Here is a 17,799-nt window from a genome sequence, read left to right as displayed (position 1 = left end):
GAAGTTCACCCAAATTCTTGAATCGATTTTGCTTGACAATCATAAGGCTGCGGTTCTCTCGGTTGGTTGTGCATCTTTTTCTTCCACACTTTTTCCTTCCACTCAACTTTCTGTTAACATGCTCGGATACAGCACTCTGTGAACAGCCAGCTTCTTTGGCAATGAATGTTTGTGGCTTACCCTCCTTGTGAAGGGTGTCAATGATTGTCTTCTGGACAACTGTCAGATCAGCAGTCTTCCCCATGATTGTGTAGCCTAGTGAACCAAACTGAGAGACCATTTTGAAGGCTCAGGAAACCTTTGCAGGTGTTTTGAGTTGATTAGCTGATTGGCATGTCACCATATTCTAATTTTTGGAGATAGTGAATTGGTGGGTTTTTGTTAAATGTGAGCCAAAATCATCACAATTAAAAGAACCAAAGACTTAAACTACTTCAGTCTGTGTGCATTTAATTTATTTAATACACAAGTTTCACAATTTGAGTTGAATTACTGAAATAAATGAACTTTTCCACGACACTCTAATTTATTGAGATGCACCTGTATTGCCAAAAGTATTTGCTCACCCATCCAAATAATTGAATTCAGGTGTTTCAATCACTTCCATGGCCACAGGTGTATAAAATGAAGCACCTAGGCATGCAGACTGCTTCTACAAACATTTGTGAAAGAATGGGCCACTCTCAGGAGCTCAGTGAAACCCAGCGTGGTACTGTGATAGGATGCCACCTGTGCAACAAGTCCAGTCGTGAAATTTCCTCGCTACTAAATATTCCACAGTCAACTGTCAGTGGTATTATAACAAAGTGGAAGCGATTGGGAATGACAGCAACTCAGCCACGAAGTGGTAGGCCACGTAAAATGACAGAGCGGGGTCAGCGGATGCTGAGGCGCATAGTGCACAGAGGTCGCCAACTTTCTGCAGAGTCAATCGCTACAGACCTCCAAAGTTCATGTGGCCTTCAGATTAGCTCAAGAACAGTGCGTAGAGAGCTTCATGGAATGGATTTCCATGGCCGAGCAGCTGCATCCAAGCCATACATCACCAAGTGCAATGCAAAGCGTCGGATGCAGTGGTGTAAAGCACGCCGCCACTGGACTATAGAGCAGTGGAGACGCGTTCTCTGGAGTGACGAATCACGCTTCTCCATCTGGCAATCTGATGGACGAGTCTGGGTTTGGCGGTTGCCAGGAGAACAGTACTTGTCTGACTGCATTGTGCCAACTGTGAAGTTTGGTGGAGGGGGGATTATGGTGTGGGGTTGTTTTTCAGGAGCTGGGCTTGGCCCCTTAGTTCCAGTGAAAGGAACTCTGAATGCTTCAGCATACCAAGAGATTTTGGACAATTTCATGCTCCCAACTTTGTGGGAACAGTTTGGGGATGGCCCCTTCCTGTTCCAACATGACTGCGCACCAGTGCACAAAGCAAGGTTCATAAAGACATGGATGAGCGAGTTTGGTGTGGAAGAACTTCACTGGCCTGCACAGAGTCCTGACCTCAACCCGATAGAGCACCTTTGGGATGAATTAGAGCAAAGACTGCGAGCCAGGCCTTCTCGTCCAACATCAGTGTCTGACCTCACAAATGCGCTTCTGGAAGAATGGTCAAAAATTCCCATAAACACACTCCTAAACCTTGTGGAAAGCCTTCCCAGAAGAGTTGAAGCTGTTATAGCTGCAAAGGGTGGGCCGACGTCATATTAAACCCTATGGATTAAGAATGGGATGTCACTTAAGTTCATATGCGTCTAAAAGCAGATGAGCGAATACTTTTGGCAATATAGTGTATATAGTTTAAGTCAGAAGTTTACATACACCTTAGCCAAATACATGTAGACTCAAGTGCTGACATTTAATCATAGAAAACTTTCCCTGTCTTAGGTCAGTTAGGTTCACTACTTTATTTTAAGAATGTGAAATGTCTGAATAATAGTAGAGAGAATGAATTATTTCAGCTTTTATTTCTTTCATCACATTCCCAATGGGTCAGAAGTTTACATACACTTTGTTAGTATTTGGTAGCATTGCCTTTAAATTGTTTAACTTGGGTCAGACATTTTGGGTAGCCTTTCACAAGCTTCTCACAATAAGTTGCTGGAATTTTGGCGCATTCCTCCAGACAGAACTGGTGTAACTGAGTCAGGTTTGGAGGCCACCTTGCTCGCACACGCTTTTTCAGTTCTGCCCACAAATTTTCTATGAGATTGAGGTCAGAGTTTTGTGATGGCCACTCCAATACCTTGACTTTGTTGTCCTTAAGCCATTTTTCCACAATTTTGGAGGTGTGCTTGGGGTCATTGTCCATTTAGAAGACCCATTTGTGACTGAGCTTTAACTTCATGGCTGATGTCTTGAGATGTTGCTTCAATATATCCACATAAATTTCCTTCCTCATAATGCCATCTATTTTGTGAAGTGCACCAGTCCCTCCTGCAGCAAAGCACCCCCACAACATGATGCTGCCACCCCTATGCTTCGTGATTGGGATGATGTTCTTTGGCTTGCAAGCCTCACCCTTTTTCCTCAAAACACAGCAATGGTCATTATGGCCAAACAGTTCAATTTTTGTTTCATCAGACCAGAGTAAATTTCTCCAAATAGTACAATCTTTGTCCCCATGTGCACTTGCAAACTGTAGTCTGGCTTTTTTATGGCGGTTTTGGAGCAGTGGCTTCTTCCTTGCTGAGCAGCCTTTTAAGTTATGTCGATATAGGTCTAGTTTTACTGTGGATATAGATACATTTCTACCTGTTTCCTCCAGCATCTTCACAAGGTCCTTTGCTGTTGTTCTGGGATTGATTTGCACTTCTCGCACCAAACTACGTTCATCTCTAGGAGACAAAATGCGTCTCCTTCCTGAGCGGTATGATGGCTGCGTGGTCCCATGGTGTTTATACTTGCGTACTATTGTTTGTGCAGATGAATGTGGTACCTTCAGGCATTTGGAAATTGCTCCCAAGGATGAACCAGACTTGTGGAGGTCAACAATTTTTTTTCTGAGGTCTTGGCTGATTTCTTTTGATTTTCCCATGATGTCAAGCAAAGAGGCACTGAGTTTGAAGGTAGGCCTTAAAACACATCCACAGGTACACCTCCTATCAGAAGCTAATTTGTTAATTGTCTAAAGGCTTGACATCATTTTCTGGAATTTTCCAAGCTGTTTAAAGGCACAGTTAACTTAGTGAATGTAAACTTCTGACCCACTGGAATTGTGATATATTCAATTAAAAGTGAAACAATCTTTCTGTAAACAATTGTTGGAAAAAGAACTTGTGTCTTGCACAAAGTAGATGTCCTAAACGACATGCCAAAACTATAGTTTGCTAATATGAAATCTGTGGAATGGTTAAAAAATGAGTTTAATGACTTCAACCTAAGTGTATGTAAACTTCTAACTTCAACTGTGTATATACAGTTGTGCTCAAAAGTTTGCATACCCTTGGAGAATTGGTAATATATGTACCATTTTTACAGAAAACATGAGTGAGCAGGCAAAACACATTTCTTTTATTACTTATGGGATTCATATTCAACTGTAGGTTATAACAGATTGGCACAATCATAAAACAAAACATGGCAACAAAGAAAAATATGAAATGACCCCTGTTCAAAAGTCTGCATTCCCTTAGTTCTTAATACTGTGTATTGCCCCCTTTAGCATCAATGACAGCATGCAGTCTTTTGTAATAGTTGTCTATGAGGCCCCAAATTCTTGCAGGTGGTATGCCCATTCGTCTTGGCAAAATGCCTCCAGGTCGGTCGTCTTGCATGAACCGCACGTTTGAGATCTCCCCATAGTGGCTCGATGATATTAAGGTCAGGGGACTCTGATGGCCACTCCAGAACCTTCACCTTTTTCTGCTGTAACCACTGGAGGGTCAACTTGGCCTTGTGCTTAGGGTCATTGTCGTGCTGGAGAGTCCAAGAGCATCCCATGTGCAGCTTTCATGCAGAAGAATGCAAATTGTCGGCCAGTATTTTCTGATAATATGCTGCATTCATCTTGCCATCAATTTTCACAAGATTCCCCATGCCTTTAGAGCTCACACCCCCCCAAAACATCAATGAGCCACCACCATGCTTCACAGTGGGGATGGTATTCTTTTCACTATAGGCCTTGTTGACCCCTCTCCAAACATAGTGCTTATGGTTGTGACCATAAAGCTCTATTTTGGTCTTGTCACTCCAAATTACAGTGTGCCAGAAGCTGTGAGGCATGTCAAGGTGTTGATGGGCATATTGTAACTGGGCTTTTTTGTGGCATTGGTGCAGTAAAGGCTTCTTTCTGGCAACTCGACCATGCAGCTCATTTTTGTTCAAGTATCGTCATATTGTGCTCTTTGAAACAACCACACTGTCTTTTTCCAGAGCAGCCTGTATTTCTCCTGAGGTTACCTGTGGGTTTTTCTTTGTATCCCAAACAATTCTTTTGGCAGTTGTGGCTGAACTCTTTCTTGGTCTACCTGACCTTGGCTTGGTATCAAGAGATCCCAGAATTTTCCACTTCTTAATAAGTGATTGAACAGTACTGATTGGCATTTTCAAGGCTTTGGATATCTTTTTATATCCTTTTCCATCTTTATAAAGTTCCATTACCTTGTTACGCAGATCTTTTGACAGTTCTTTTCTGCTCCCCATGGCTCAGTATCTAGCCTGCTCAGTGCATTCACGTGAGAGCTAACAAACTCATTGACTATTTACACACAGACACTAATTGCAATTTTAAAAGCCACAGGTGTGGGAAATTAACCTTTAATTGCCATTTAAACCTGTGTGTGTCACCTTGTGTGTCTGTAACAAGGCCAAACATTCAAGGGTATGTAAACTTTTGATCTGGGCCATTTGGATGATTTCTGTTATCATTATGATTTAAAAAGGAGCCAAACAACTATGTAATAATAAATGGTTTCATATGATCACTATCCTTAAAAAAAATGTTGCATGATCAGTCATATTTTCAAAATCAATGCCAAAATTTCACAATTTCTGCCAGGGTATGCAAACTTTTCAGCACAACTGAAGTCCTGGTTGCTTGGGCATTGCTAAGTTGTTGCTAACTGATTCAAGTCAAAAGAGCTCACCATCAAATCTCGATGATATTCTGGCTACAGGCCCCTACTTCAGAGTAAGTCTATGGGATTTTTTTTTTCACATGATTTATCCTCTTCTTGGCAAAAATAGTAATTATAAGTGCTTAGAAAGCACCATTAAGATCTTAAGCTTTCCCCACCCAAAGTCTTTCTACAAGAATATCTATTCCTCAGATTTGCTTTTTTCCTTTCATCAATATTCTGACCATTCAGCGAATGCATGACTTCCTATTTATGTTACGAAAAAAGCACAATGAACCAAAGAGCACCTGCTGAGTTCCAGACTACTGACGGCTCCAACTGAATCTGTCCTGCTATGTTTGATTCAAATGAAATCACAGAGCTCACACTGAGAACTAATGCAATACAATCTCATGTTATCTCTAAATTAAGTTATAATCAGCTTGAAGCCACTGTATATTATGGACTGTTTATCAATTCACTGTTACATTGCATAGAAAACAAATAAATGAATTAGCACTGAACAGGCAATATTTTAGAAAAAAGAAAATATAAGTAGATGGACGACATTCACATAAGAATGGCTACATACAAATGTGAAACCAAACACACTAAATGAATTGTTCAATATATATTAGATGCTGACGTACTGTACATTTCCTATCTTAAAATGATATCACTGATAAATATAATGTTAAAATGACAAATAGAAGTTATGAAAAGAAATCCAGGCTTGTGTCCACTAGTTTGCTGAGACTGATTCAAAGCCATTTTTCTAATTATTTATCCAGGCCTGGAGCTTCTCTGCCTTGTTTACCAAAAATTTGTAATGTGTTTGTAATTGCTTGCAAGTACAGTTACAAACTTATTTACAAGGAACTTAAACGTATCATTGTTGGTGATTTTCAGTGTTATTCCTTTGGAGATGTTGACGTCTCAATAAGGGATAAATCATTTACATTTTATTTGTTATACCCTGTTGCTCCAAAGAGCAGAGAACTCATTACAAAATCATATTTAGACCCCCACGTGACTGCTGTGTGCATTTTCCATTTCCCTTTTTGATTTGTAACTAGTAGCACCTAATAAACAAGCAAAACATTTTAATAAAAAAATAAAAAATAACAATTCTAGAGCAAATAGTTTTCCTAAACATTGATGTCATCAACATCATCTTTATCAGCCCGCTGATGCATGCAAAATGAATGGACTTTTTAAAAACAGCATATCAAATGAAACTAGAGATGCTACTCTTTACAAATAAACAAGTTTAAAAAACTTCTGACCAGAGGCACTTTTGTTGGCGCTGCGCCCGTAGGAGCACTCACGGAAATCGACGTCACGCTGTTGTGTCATGTGATGCGGTGCGCCAGAAGTTTAACCCTTAAATGACAGTGTAGAGTCTTGTGAATAGTATTCAGTCTGTTTTAATTCATTGAAATTATGCTGTAGAGCCGAGGAGGGCGGGGCCGGGCTGGAATGACGCACACCCGGTCCCCAATCAGCCTGATGGGGCATGCGAGGGATAATGGCGGCCAGGGACACAGTTCAAGAAATAGAGAATTACAGGCAGCTGTACTGTGTGTTTATGGTTGTGTGTTTTTGTTTAAGTTTATTATTAAACTATTATTTATATTCTTAAGCCGGTTCTCGCCTCCTCCTTTCCACTGAACCCCCCTACACTGGTGCCGAAACCCGGGAGGGAGGAGGGATTCCCATCGCAGAGTCCTCGACACTGCCGTCCACCCAGGGGAGCGCCGCTGCCATCCGTTGGGGGACGGAGTAGCCCGACCGCCCGTCCGCGAGGCGAGTGGGGACTGGACTCCCCAACCGCCTGGAGCGAGGGAGCCGCTGCCGGGGGCGGAGGAGTGCCCTGCCGTCCCCCGGGAACGCGGAGGGGTCGAGAGAAGACCGCCGTCCACGGGGGGAGGAGGGAAGCGACTCCCCGACCGCCTGGAGTGGTAGGGCCGCTGCCAGGGGCGGAGGAGTGTCCCCACGGGACGCCGGGAACGCGGAGGGGCATTCTGTCCACTGGGTCCTGACTCCGGTCCGCCCGGGGAGGAGCGGCTGCCGTCCGCCTGAGAGGGTGGAGGAGTGATCGAGGACCACGCGACGGCACATCAGGGAACCGGTGAGTTTCTTTTTCTCTCTCTCCTCTCTCTCTCTGTCGCTCCGTGTCGGCCTTTCCCACGCCTATTTTGTTTTGTTGTTGTTGTTTTTCCCCTCCTGTCTCCTCCCAGGTCGAGGAAGGCGGGGATGACCCGCCGGCAGTCGGGGCACAAGGCACGCCCCCCCCGGAGAGGAAGGGGGGATGTACGTCATGCTGGGGGCTCCCCGGCCTGAGGCAATGCCGGGAGGAGTGTAGAGCCGAGGAGGGCTGATGGGGCGCGCGAGAGATAAAGGCGGCCGTGGACGACAGTTCGAAAGAGAGAGAATTACAGGCAGCTGTACTGTGTGTGTTTATGGTTGTGTGTTTTTGTTTAAGTTGTTCATTAAATTATTATTTAAGTTGTCAAGCCGGTTCTCGCCTCCTCCTTTCCATTGAACCCCCTTACATATGCATTATGTTTAGCTAAGCCAAAATACAATGTCCACACATGTGGACGCGGGGTTGCACGAGGTTAAGATTTATCCTGTAGGAGATTTTTTACAGAAAAGATTTCAGTTTGAGATGGATCCTTGTAGCTTCTGCTCGATGTGGTATGATCGCCCAGTTGCACCGCCTTAATGACAGCCCTGACTCGAACAACTTTATCTTGCAGACACCAGTAATGCTCCTCTTACATACACAATCCTAATGATAACTTCATTAATTTGTCCACAAAAGCAAAGTATATATGTGATCCTTAATGCAATTGTACCATTACTGGGTCAAAGGTGACACCAAAGACCCTTAATAAATCTAGAAGTAGACTGATTTGAGGAATAAAATTAGAAGAAGACTTAGGCAACTCATCTTAGATTGATACCTCAAGTGATCCTCATTATTAACGGTCAAAAATAAAATAAAATTTCATCCAAATCTCCCTACCCGCTGTCTTTATTATTTTCAGCTATTTTTATAATTTGTTCCTTTGCAAATTATTGCAAATAAGCATAAAAATGGGCGTGAGCCATTCATTCATGTTTGTTGAAAAAGGAGGGCAAGGTATTGGCTAACAGGAGACAAAAATAATAAGAAAATAAAATAAAACATCACCCACATCTCCCTACTCACTGTTTTTATTTTTTTCAGCTGTTTTTATTATTTTCAGCTATTTTTATTTTTTCCTTTGCAAATGGTGTCAATAAGTGCAACAACGGGAGAGAGCCGTTCTTTCATGTTTGCTGACATGTTATTAAGAATAAACTGCTTGAGTTTGTAAATTAATTTAATTATCTTTATTTTAAGATGCATTTTGGGAAATCTGTTTGAAACAGGACAACGATAAGGCAGCTGTAATGGCTGTTTTTTCGCAGGTTAAGTGTGGATCTTAAGGGAAATAAGCATAAGATAGGAAAAAATTAAAAAGCGAATGCATGAACATACACAATAGGGACAAAGATATGAGCAGCATGCACACTAGAAGCTCAGTTACAGGTACTGCACTAAAACAACTCAGAATTCTGCTCTAAACATCATGTTTGCAAAAAATTAAGAGAAACTGTGTGTCGGTTTTTAGCGCTTTCTTTCTCGTCTTTTACTTTTTTGTGCTTTATTATCATTCGTTAATACAAAGATGTAATGATTGATGTATGTCCTCATGAAATCAGAGACTCTCTCCTAAAAATCCAAACACAAGTGGTATGTATCTTGCTTGTACATTTGTGATCGGATCACCCAAAACGCTTCTTAATACCAGTGTACACATGGCCTCAGTCGGGGAAGAATGGTCGTGTAGCTGATACACAACAGTCCTGTGTTATGCGCACCAGCACGACGGAAAACATGACTGTGAGTCACAGAGCACCGACTGCAAGTTGTGTAGTGTACGCTCGGCTTAAATCACATGTGTGTGGAGCAAAAGTTACTTGTAAGTAACTTGACATTTTTCAACATTTCCCAGAATAAACAAACAGTGAAAATCATATTTATTTCCAAGGGAAATTAGATTTTATCCATTGTGAATTGATTGGAAAAATAGGCGTTCCATACTAGAGTGGAGCCAGATCTTGCAGTCAGATATGGTGAACTTCTCCCCTCCTGAAACCACCGATTCGACATATTATACTGGTACCTGAGCCACTGTGGCATGTTGTTTTTATTAAGCACAGAGAACAAACAGCACACAAACACACAGATTTGTATAGATTGCAAAACAATAACTGCCTTTGTTCTCAGCTTCTATTTGTTCCTGTCTTCTCCCCACCTACCCGGATTCTGGAAATTCCACAGGTGACCATCTAAGCACAAGCGAAACAGATAACTCATCTGCAGCATCCATGACTGACCCGCCAACACTCCCTTCTAAGTTATCTGTTTCCTTGTCGACCTCTTCCATGTCTGCTAATTGTGGTGCCTTCTTCACCGGTGATGCGCGATACCATCTCCCTCACCCCTTGGTTTGAGAACTCTTCCAGCGGTATCAGGACTTCGGTGTAGATAGTGGTGGGTTCATCGTTTTCTTCACGTAGCACCTCTCTGTGGCCCCCCTGCTGGATAGGGGAGAGATTTTTCACCACAGCCCAATCAGTGAGGGCCTTTCCATCCATGTAGTATTGGAAACATCCACAAAGAACACCCGCCATTCGGGTGACGGGTCAGACCTGATGGGACATGTCGGGTCCTGATCTGGCGAAAAGGGACACTCGTGGTCAGACTCTATTTCAGGGGGCTAGTTCAGCCATGCTGATTACCTCCAGATGCAGCGTGGCAAGGACTTCATTCAGATGGCGATCGGTCACCGTTAGTCACCATGACCCATCTGGATTTTTGGCAGGCCATATCAGGGAGTTGTACGCGGACTGACAGTGTTTCACAATTTCCAGAGCTTGTAGGTTGATATGGTACTGTTTCTGTAGTGCCGGTGGGGTCCCTGGGACCAGAAGCATGTTAGCACTCCTTCAGTCATTTTTGTGTGCAGCACACACTTCGTGGTATTTGGAGCATAATGCTCCTCATGAACCTGTCAGAGCCCAGTCATGATACAGCACGGTTGCTATGGATACCTTGGCTGTCCCTTTGGCTGTTTTCAGATTTCCTCTATATTGTCTGCCTTCTCCCCACACCAGCTGTAGGTTACTGATTCCCAATATGGGGACCTCCAGTCCTGGCAGCACATAGACTTGAGTTGTGTTGAAGTGATCTCCAAACTCAAACTTAATTGGTTCTAACAGGTACGTTTTCTTTCTGTGTCCCGTCACCCCATTGATTTCAAACGATTGTTGAGTGACAGGGAGATCCAAGTTGGTAAGTGTGATGAAGGCTCCAGTATCAGTAGATCGCACCCTTGGCCCCATAATGATACCTGGAGATACAGTGGAGTGCCAGCGCTTCAGCACTCATTCACAGGAACCGGTCACTCCTAGGCATAGTTCCATTTTCCGGAGGACCACCTCCATGCGGTGCAGGTTTCTTGATGGGGGTTGTGTGCTTGGGGTCATATGACACCTGCTTGGCTTCCAGAGCATTAGGCCGGGAAATGATCTGGTGTGGTACGCCCACACCCAGGACATCGAGTGGAATGACAGTCTCTCCAGAAGATAGTTCTGACGGTGAATACCTCCACCAAGGGCACCGCTGTTGCGGCGGCCACAACATGCTTCTTCCCTGCCTGATGTACTGTGTGCGCACACTGGAGGGTATCTGCATGTCCTTCTACACCTTTTCATGGTCCTTTGTGAGGCCCTCTTTGAATAGCCTCAGTAAGATCTTTCTGTATTTTGTCAGACTGTCCAAGCCGCTATGGGCCTGGAAGGCTGTTCTTCTCTGCGTACTCTTACACATCCAGGCAGATTTGGTCGATAAGGCCCCAGTTGAATGAGACCTTAACCAACGAATTCTGGGCTTTCTTAATGGTGTCAGCTGTCAGGGTACCCATCTCGTCTGGGTCCTTAAGTTCAGTAAGGTTGGAGGTTTTTAAATCCTTTCATGCGGTCCCATTCTTTGTACAGGGAGGGCATTGTGTTCTTCTATGCCGGTTGTGATGCCACCATGGCAAGGGGTGGACAGTAGTTTCTGGCACATTCAGAGTTTTAATTTTTTTGTAGTTCAAGAATGGTGAATGATGATCCTTCTCTTAACTTTCTTCTCTTCTTCCCTTACCATTTAGTCTTCAGTTTGTCCACGAGGAGAGTTAAATTGCTAAATTTCAATTTAAATGCCTAAATAGCTATTTGACTATTGGTTAACATACTGTAGACCGATAGCCCGTATTGCCATAGTGACTTCGACCAAAAAAAGAACGTTGTTTCAGATACGGAACAATTTATAACATCTCGATGGAAACTTTTTTTTCTTTGGAATAATGTTCTATCATGAATTATGCACAGTAAGACCAGAAGTGTGTTGAGACAGTAAATGTAATTAATTTGGATTGCATAGTGACTCTAAAGGCACTTTTCCACCATCAGGCCAAACAGTTCTGAGCATGGAGAGTAACAGTTTAAGTAGCATGTCACTTTAGCATGGTTTGGTGTGGTGCGATTTAAAACTGTTCCCAGCCTGGACTTCTCAGCAAGGTTAGCTAATCGTACTGTTGACAGAGAACTGTGTTGGTGGTACGACTTAAGAGACATGGCGAATCACGATTGGTCACTTGTCCAATCAGTCCATTTTAATCCTGATTTTGCAGCACCACAATGAAAAAAGAAACTGTAACCATGCCAACGGGCCCATGAAAGGCATGGTTCCGCAACAAGTACAGTTCGTCCAATGGTACAAAAGCCCCTTACGATGGGCTCGTTAACCGAATTCTCACAAATGTCCACAGATAATTAATTCTTCTAAATCTTTACTACAGTAGATCTGTTCAGATATGCAACAAGACATTAACAACAGAATTGTTTCAATGTCTATACAGTACTATATTGTAATAAATGTTGCCAAAAAGGCAACATTCACAAGTAATAAAGCAGAGAGGAGTTTGCTGTCGAGTGCCAGAGGCAGAGCGGCAGCCCTCAAGACCTCAGGTGATCACTGAGTCTTAACAGCCAGTCTAATAGAGCACATTCATGTTCCTTCCTCAAATCTAATGTACAGTTTGATTTGGCAAAGTCTAGACATTTCTATTTACAGTCCACAAAAGCATACTTCATGTGTCTGAATGAGAGCAAACTGAGGAGCTAATATTTAGAAACAATTATATTTGATTTCAGTATTTATTGAGTATAATTTTGAAAGATGAGGAATTTGTAGTTACAAACATGTGGAGCAGTGGTCAGATAGAAGGCAACCAGAGGTTTAGGGTTCTTAGGCTTTTGAGCCTGATGGCTGAGGGACCCCACAGGAGTGTGTAGTGAATTAAGCAGGGACAACTCAAAAACCCAAAGAGCCCAAGGGTTCTCTGAAATGCATTTGATCTATGTAAACATATGCAGTGGATACTTTAGGTTAAATCTAGAGTTTATGAAATGTAAAGGGTTGTTTCCTCCTTTTCAGCTTTTTTGTGGGTACTGAAACAAATTACATGCCCATTACACCAAAAAAAAAAATAAATAAATAAAAAAAAAAATTCACAGCAAACATTAGTTTGCAATGTCCAGTTTTGCTCCAAGACTACTGGGAAGAAAAAAAATTTACTCAGAGGTTGCTTCTTTTGTTCTCAGTTATGTTTCACGTATGTACTGTATCAACAAGTCTCAGATGTTTTCTCATTAAATTCATTAGGAGAAATAAAAAGACAAACAAATAAGACATTTGTTGACATGCAGTAAGTGTATAAAAGCTGTTAAATTAATTTGAATATAGTAGCTTAGAAAAATTGGTCTTGGAAAATTATTATAAAAAATTTTTGAGTTAATGTTGAATTTTCTGACTTTTTATTGCAGACTTCAGTATCTTGGGAAATCTGAGCACAGTCTTAAAAAGTTAGTTGAGATCTCATCTCTTTTGAAACTTCAGATGAGACACATGTGAGATTACTGTGGTCTTTTCTTATAGGAGAAAAATCAGAGAAGCACAAGATTTAAGCAAAAGTCTCAATTAGCTGTCCAATAAATCTCACTGCTGTCTGTTTGAAAGAAACAACCAAGATATAAAAAAATCTAATTTGTGATTTTTCTTCCTATGGGTGATGAGACACTTAATGTAATGCGTTGTATGGCACTTAAATGATCTTTGGTTTAGATGTTTAAAAAACACTTTTACGAGATGATCCTCTTCAGCTGGACAACTGCTTGTGAAAATAGTGGACTGTTCACTTCTGGCAAATTTGAATGTTCTGGTAAGTCCCAATGTTATATTTATTAATTCTTCTTTTATTCAAATGTTTATGACTATAAAATATGCACTAAATCACTTACAGTATATGCAACTGTGAATGAAGACCACATTGATACTCTCGTTTCTTGACTAACTGTATGAACCCTAATTACTATGAAATTAAACATCTGAATGCAGGCCACAGTATTATGGCCAGCTAAACAAAATGTCTTCTGGGAACATGAAAATAGGACAGGTTAAATTATACAGCAATCCTGTATAATAGAGCATGTAATCCATTAATCCATAACATGTCAATGTAATCCAAAATTGTCAGTGGACATATCCTGCTCACTGTCAGAGAAAGATGTAAAGAATATATATATATACACACCGATCAGCCACAACATTAAAACCACCTGCCTAATATTTTGTAGGTCCCCTACGTGCTGCCAAAACAACGCCAACCCGCATCTCAGAATAGCATTCTGAGATGCTATTCTTCTCACCACAATTGTAAAGAGTGGTTATCTGAGTTACCATAGACTTTGTCAGTTCGAACCAGTCTGGCCATTCTCTGTTGACCTCTCTCATCAACAAGGCGCTTCCGTCCACAGAACTGCCACTCACTGGATGTTTTTTGTTTTTGGTACCATTCTGAGTAAATTCTAGAGACTGTTGTGTGTGAAAATCCCAGGAGATCAGCAGTTACAGAAATACTCAAACCAGCCCATCTGGCACCAACAATCATCCATGTGATTATCTAATCAGCCAATCATGTGGCAGCAGTGCAGTGCATAAAATCATGCAGATATCGAGTCAGGTGCTTCAGTTAATGTTCACATCAACCATCAGAATGGGGGAAAAATGTGATCTCAGTGATTTGGACCGTGGCATGATTGTTGGTGCCAGATGGGCTGGTTTGAGTATTTCTGTAACTGCTTATCTTCTGGGATTTTCACACACATAATTTACTCTGTATATGTAGTTATGTATTCTTTCTTTTTTCTTTTTTTATTACAATGAAAAAACAAACATCAACAACTAAACAAAACAAAAAACACTCTATCATAACGACAGCATACAAATAAACAAACAAACAAATTCTAATAATATATATACTTCTAAGACTATTTACCATACATCATTTTTTCTTCCAAAAGTAAACAAATAAATAAATAAATAAATAAATAATAAAAAATAAGTAATAACTAAATTAAATGAAAAATAACTAAATAAATAAATAAAGTTCACTTTAAATTTCAGAGTAAAGGCACATCAATTACCTAAGCATTATGCATTTAGACTTACAAATAAAAGTCTTATAACAAATAATAAAAACATTTATTACAGTGGAAAGAATGCCTTAAACAAAATGTAATTAATCTTCACAGAAGCTAACTAACTTTGCCCAGTTTTTAAAAAAAATATCTTCTCTACATATTCGAGCTATTATCATTTTTTCTATCTACGGTATATATATATATATATATATATATATATATATATATATATATATATATACACACACACATATATATATATATATATATATATATATATAGGCACTGTTGTCACACTGTATAACATAGTTCAAATGTACTTTTCAAACCAAAGTGACAACAACATTCAACCTTGTGCTTTCGAAATAGGATTACATCACTGACACAATTCAACAAAAACATTTAACGCCGTATCATTATGACGTCAAACTACTGCGCGTAATTTAAGTGAGGTTATCAGCACTCGAGAAATATTATCAAGTCTAGAAAGGATATTATTATCATATTAGCGTATCACTTTTACTTTTAATTATTTTATTGTGACTCGTTAATTCCCCAGCAAGCCTTTAAAACCACGTTCTTTTGGAACAGAACAATTCATCACTTACCGCAAATAGCAACGTAAACTTGAAGGAATGGATTAAAATAACGGGAACGATCTTATCCCTAGTCATCCCTGGACTCTCGAGCGCGCGCTGTTGAGATCTGAGGAGGATCACAGCTCCTCCCCTCTCATACAACAGTGTCCTTCAAAGACCTTCCAACCCACTTCACAAATAAACTTATCGATTTCGTCTCCTGGTCAAGGAGCTACCTGACGGCATGCCATTTTACACAAGGCTGTTGCAATACTGTGTATTAATAATAATACTATTAGAATTGTCATAAAAAGATGGTGTTATTATTTTGTTTTATTAACATGTTTGGAGCTCTGTTCTACAAACAGTAGCTGTAATATGGAATAAAATTAATTAAAACTAAATCTGAAACAGTTCCAGTCCTCTAATCTAATTGGAGAAGCAAGTTTCAAGTGCTGAAGATAAATACTTACTGTAGTCTACTGTAGACACTTTCCTATCCCATAAGGCCATGCGAGCTTAGAAGTTATCAAATTTGGCATAGATTTCCACAAAACTGCAATGTCAGTTGTTCATAAAATTCTACATATCCCCGGCAAAGTGTTTCTTTATTAAATAATTTGGCTACTTTGATCATGACTTCATCTACAGTATGATTGTAGTATGCTCAGGTCCGTTTAACACGATTGTGACCAAAAATATGCACAGAAAATGTGGAAAAGTCTGCAGATTCCATCAGGGCATGGTTGGAGGTCCTGTGCCAAGAAAGTTGTTCCTTGTGGTTACTGTAAACCTATTTGTTTAACAACACCAGAGTAAAAAATTTTTTCATGGTTGTTGTTAGTCTGTCATAGGTCAGAGAACAAACAGCTCAAAGGGCAATGCCAGCGTGGCGGATGTAGTATTTATATTATATACCAGCCCACCTGCAGAACGTGAATTCATCAAAGGTTGAAAAATAAGTTCTATTCAGTACATATTAGGACAGAATGGGAATTCGGATACAGCCAATATTTTCATTAGAGGAGCAATAATAGACAAAACAAATGGCAATATTGTGTTTAAAAGGTTAGTTAGATCTACTCGATATCAACTTGTTTATCAAAATGTTTTATATTAGCAGTATCTCACTAGCAATAACACATGCCGTTGTACTGAATAGGTGATTCAGGGGTAAGTACGAGGCCACACAACTGTGCTGATATTCAGTACAATAGCACTCTAGCTTTGATCATGCTTGAATAAATCCATAAACAAATAATCACTTTCAGAAATAAATACAGAAATAAATAAATAAATAAAGCCATCAATACAAAAATATGAAATTAAATAAATGGTTGTAAGAATAAAAAAATAAAAAAAAAGGGCAAAACTCAAATGCAAAACTGATAATTGAATTTCATTTATTTATTTGCAGGTTTGGTCCTCCATACTTATATATATATATATATATATATATATATATATATATATATTATATTTGTTGAAATTATAATTAACCAATATGATTAAATGCTGTAAAAGTATTGTTCATTGTTAGTTCATGTTAACAATGGAACCTTATTATAAAGCGTTACTTACTGTTGCCTAGAAGTGCACAACATAACGAAATTTAAAAAGCAAACGAAAATTCACAACACAAATAAATTAAGCCACAACACAAAGAAATTAAGCCACAACACAAATAAATTAAGCTACAACACAAATAAATTAAGCCACAACACAAAAAAATTAAGCTACAACACAAATAAATTAAGCCACAACACAAATAAATTTGTTATGTTGCCTGGAGGCCGTTGTTAGTGTATTACAACCTTATTTTAAAGTTGCCTGGAGGCAACACCATACCATACAGAGTTACAATACACAGGAATTACAATACTCAGCTACACATGCACAAATGTCTTTGCCAAAATGTATTTAGTTAAATTAAAATCATAACATAATCAAAACATAAATCTACTTTACTCACATTGGGAATGTCTTAACGTCTCCTGTCCTCCTCGTGTAAGCATGTAATACTGCCAAAAAAAGAAAAAAACCTAAACATTATTCACCAGGTTGACGTTGCCCCCTAGCGGCAGGGAGCATTTCTGTTGTGTTGTGGCTTAATTTCGTTGTGTTGTGGCTTAATTTCATTGTGTTGTGGCTTAATTTATTTGTAATTTATTTGTGTTGTGGCTTAATTTCATTGTATTGTGCCTTAATTTCATTGTGTTGTGGCTTAATTTATTTGTGTTGTGGTTTAATTAATTTGTGTTGTGGCTTAATTTATTTGTGTTGTGGTTGTGGCTTAATTTATTTGTGTTGTGGTTTAATTTATTTGTGTTGTGGTTTAATTAATTTGTGTTGTGGCTTAATTTATTTTTGATGTGGCTTAATTTATTTGTGTTGTGGTTGTGGCTTAATTTATTTGTGTTGTGGTTTAATTTCATTGTGTTGTGGCTTAATTTATTTGTGATGTGGTTTAATTTCATTGTGTTGTGGCTTAATTTATTTGTGATGTGGTTTAATTTCATTGTGTTGTGGTTTAATTTATTTGTGAT

General features: G+C 39.8%; 1 protein-coding gene across 1 annotated transcript in view; it reads right to left on the bottom strand.

The window, feature by feature from the left end:
* LOC127444855 (myocyte-specific enhancer factor 2A-like) overlaps window positions 1–15,383 on the bottom strand; it is a 68,332-nt gene extending 52,949 nt beyond the window's left edge. The window contains exon 1 of the mRNA XM_051704443.1: window positions 15,284–15,383. The gene's annotated coding sequence lies outside the window, so the exon portion shown is untranslated. The remainder of the gene's footprint in view (window positions 1–15,283) is intronic.
* Window positions 15,384–17,799: the final 2,416 nt, after the last annotated feature.

Source organism: Myxocyprinus asiaticus, chromosome 1 (genome assembly GCF_019703515.2).
Source record: "Myxocyprinus asiaticus isolate MX2 ecotype Aquarium Trade chromosome 1, UBuf_Myxa_2, whole genome shotgun sequence".
Classification (NCBI taxonomy): Eukaryota; Metazoa; Chordata; class Actinopteri; order Cypriniformes; family Catostomidae; genus Myxocyprinus; species Myxocyprinus asiaticus.
Note: the sequence above shows the minus strand (reverse complement) of the source record. Positions and strands in the feature narration are given on the sequence as shown.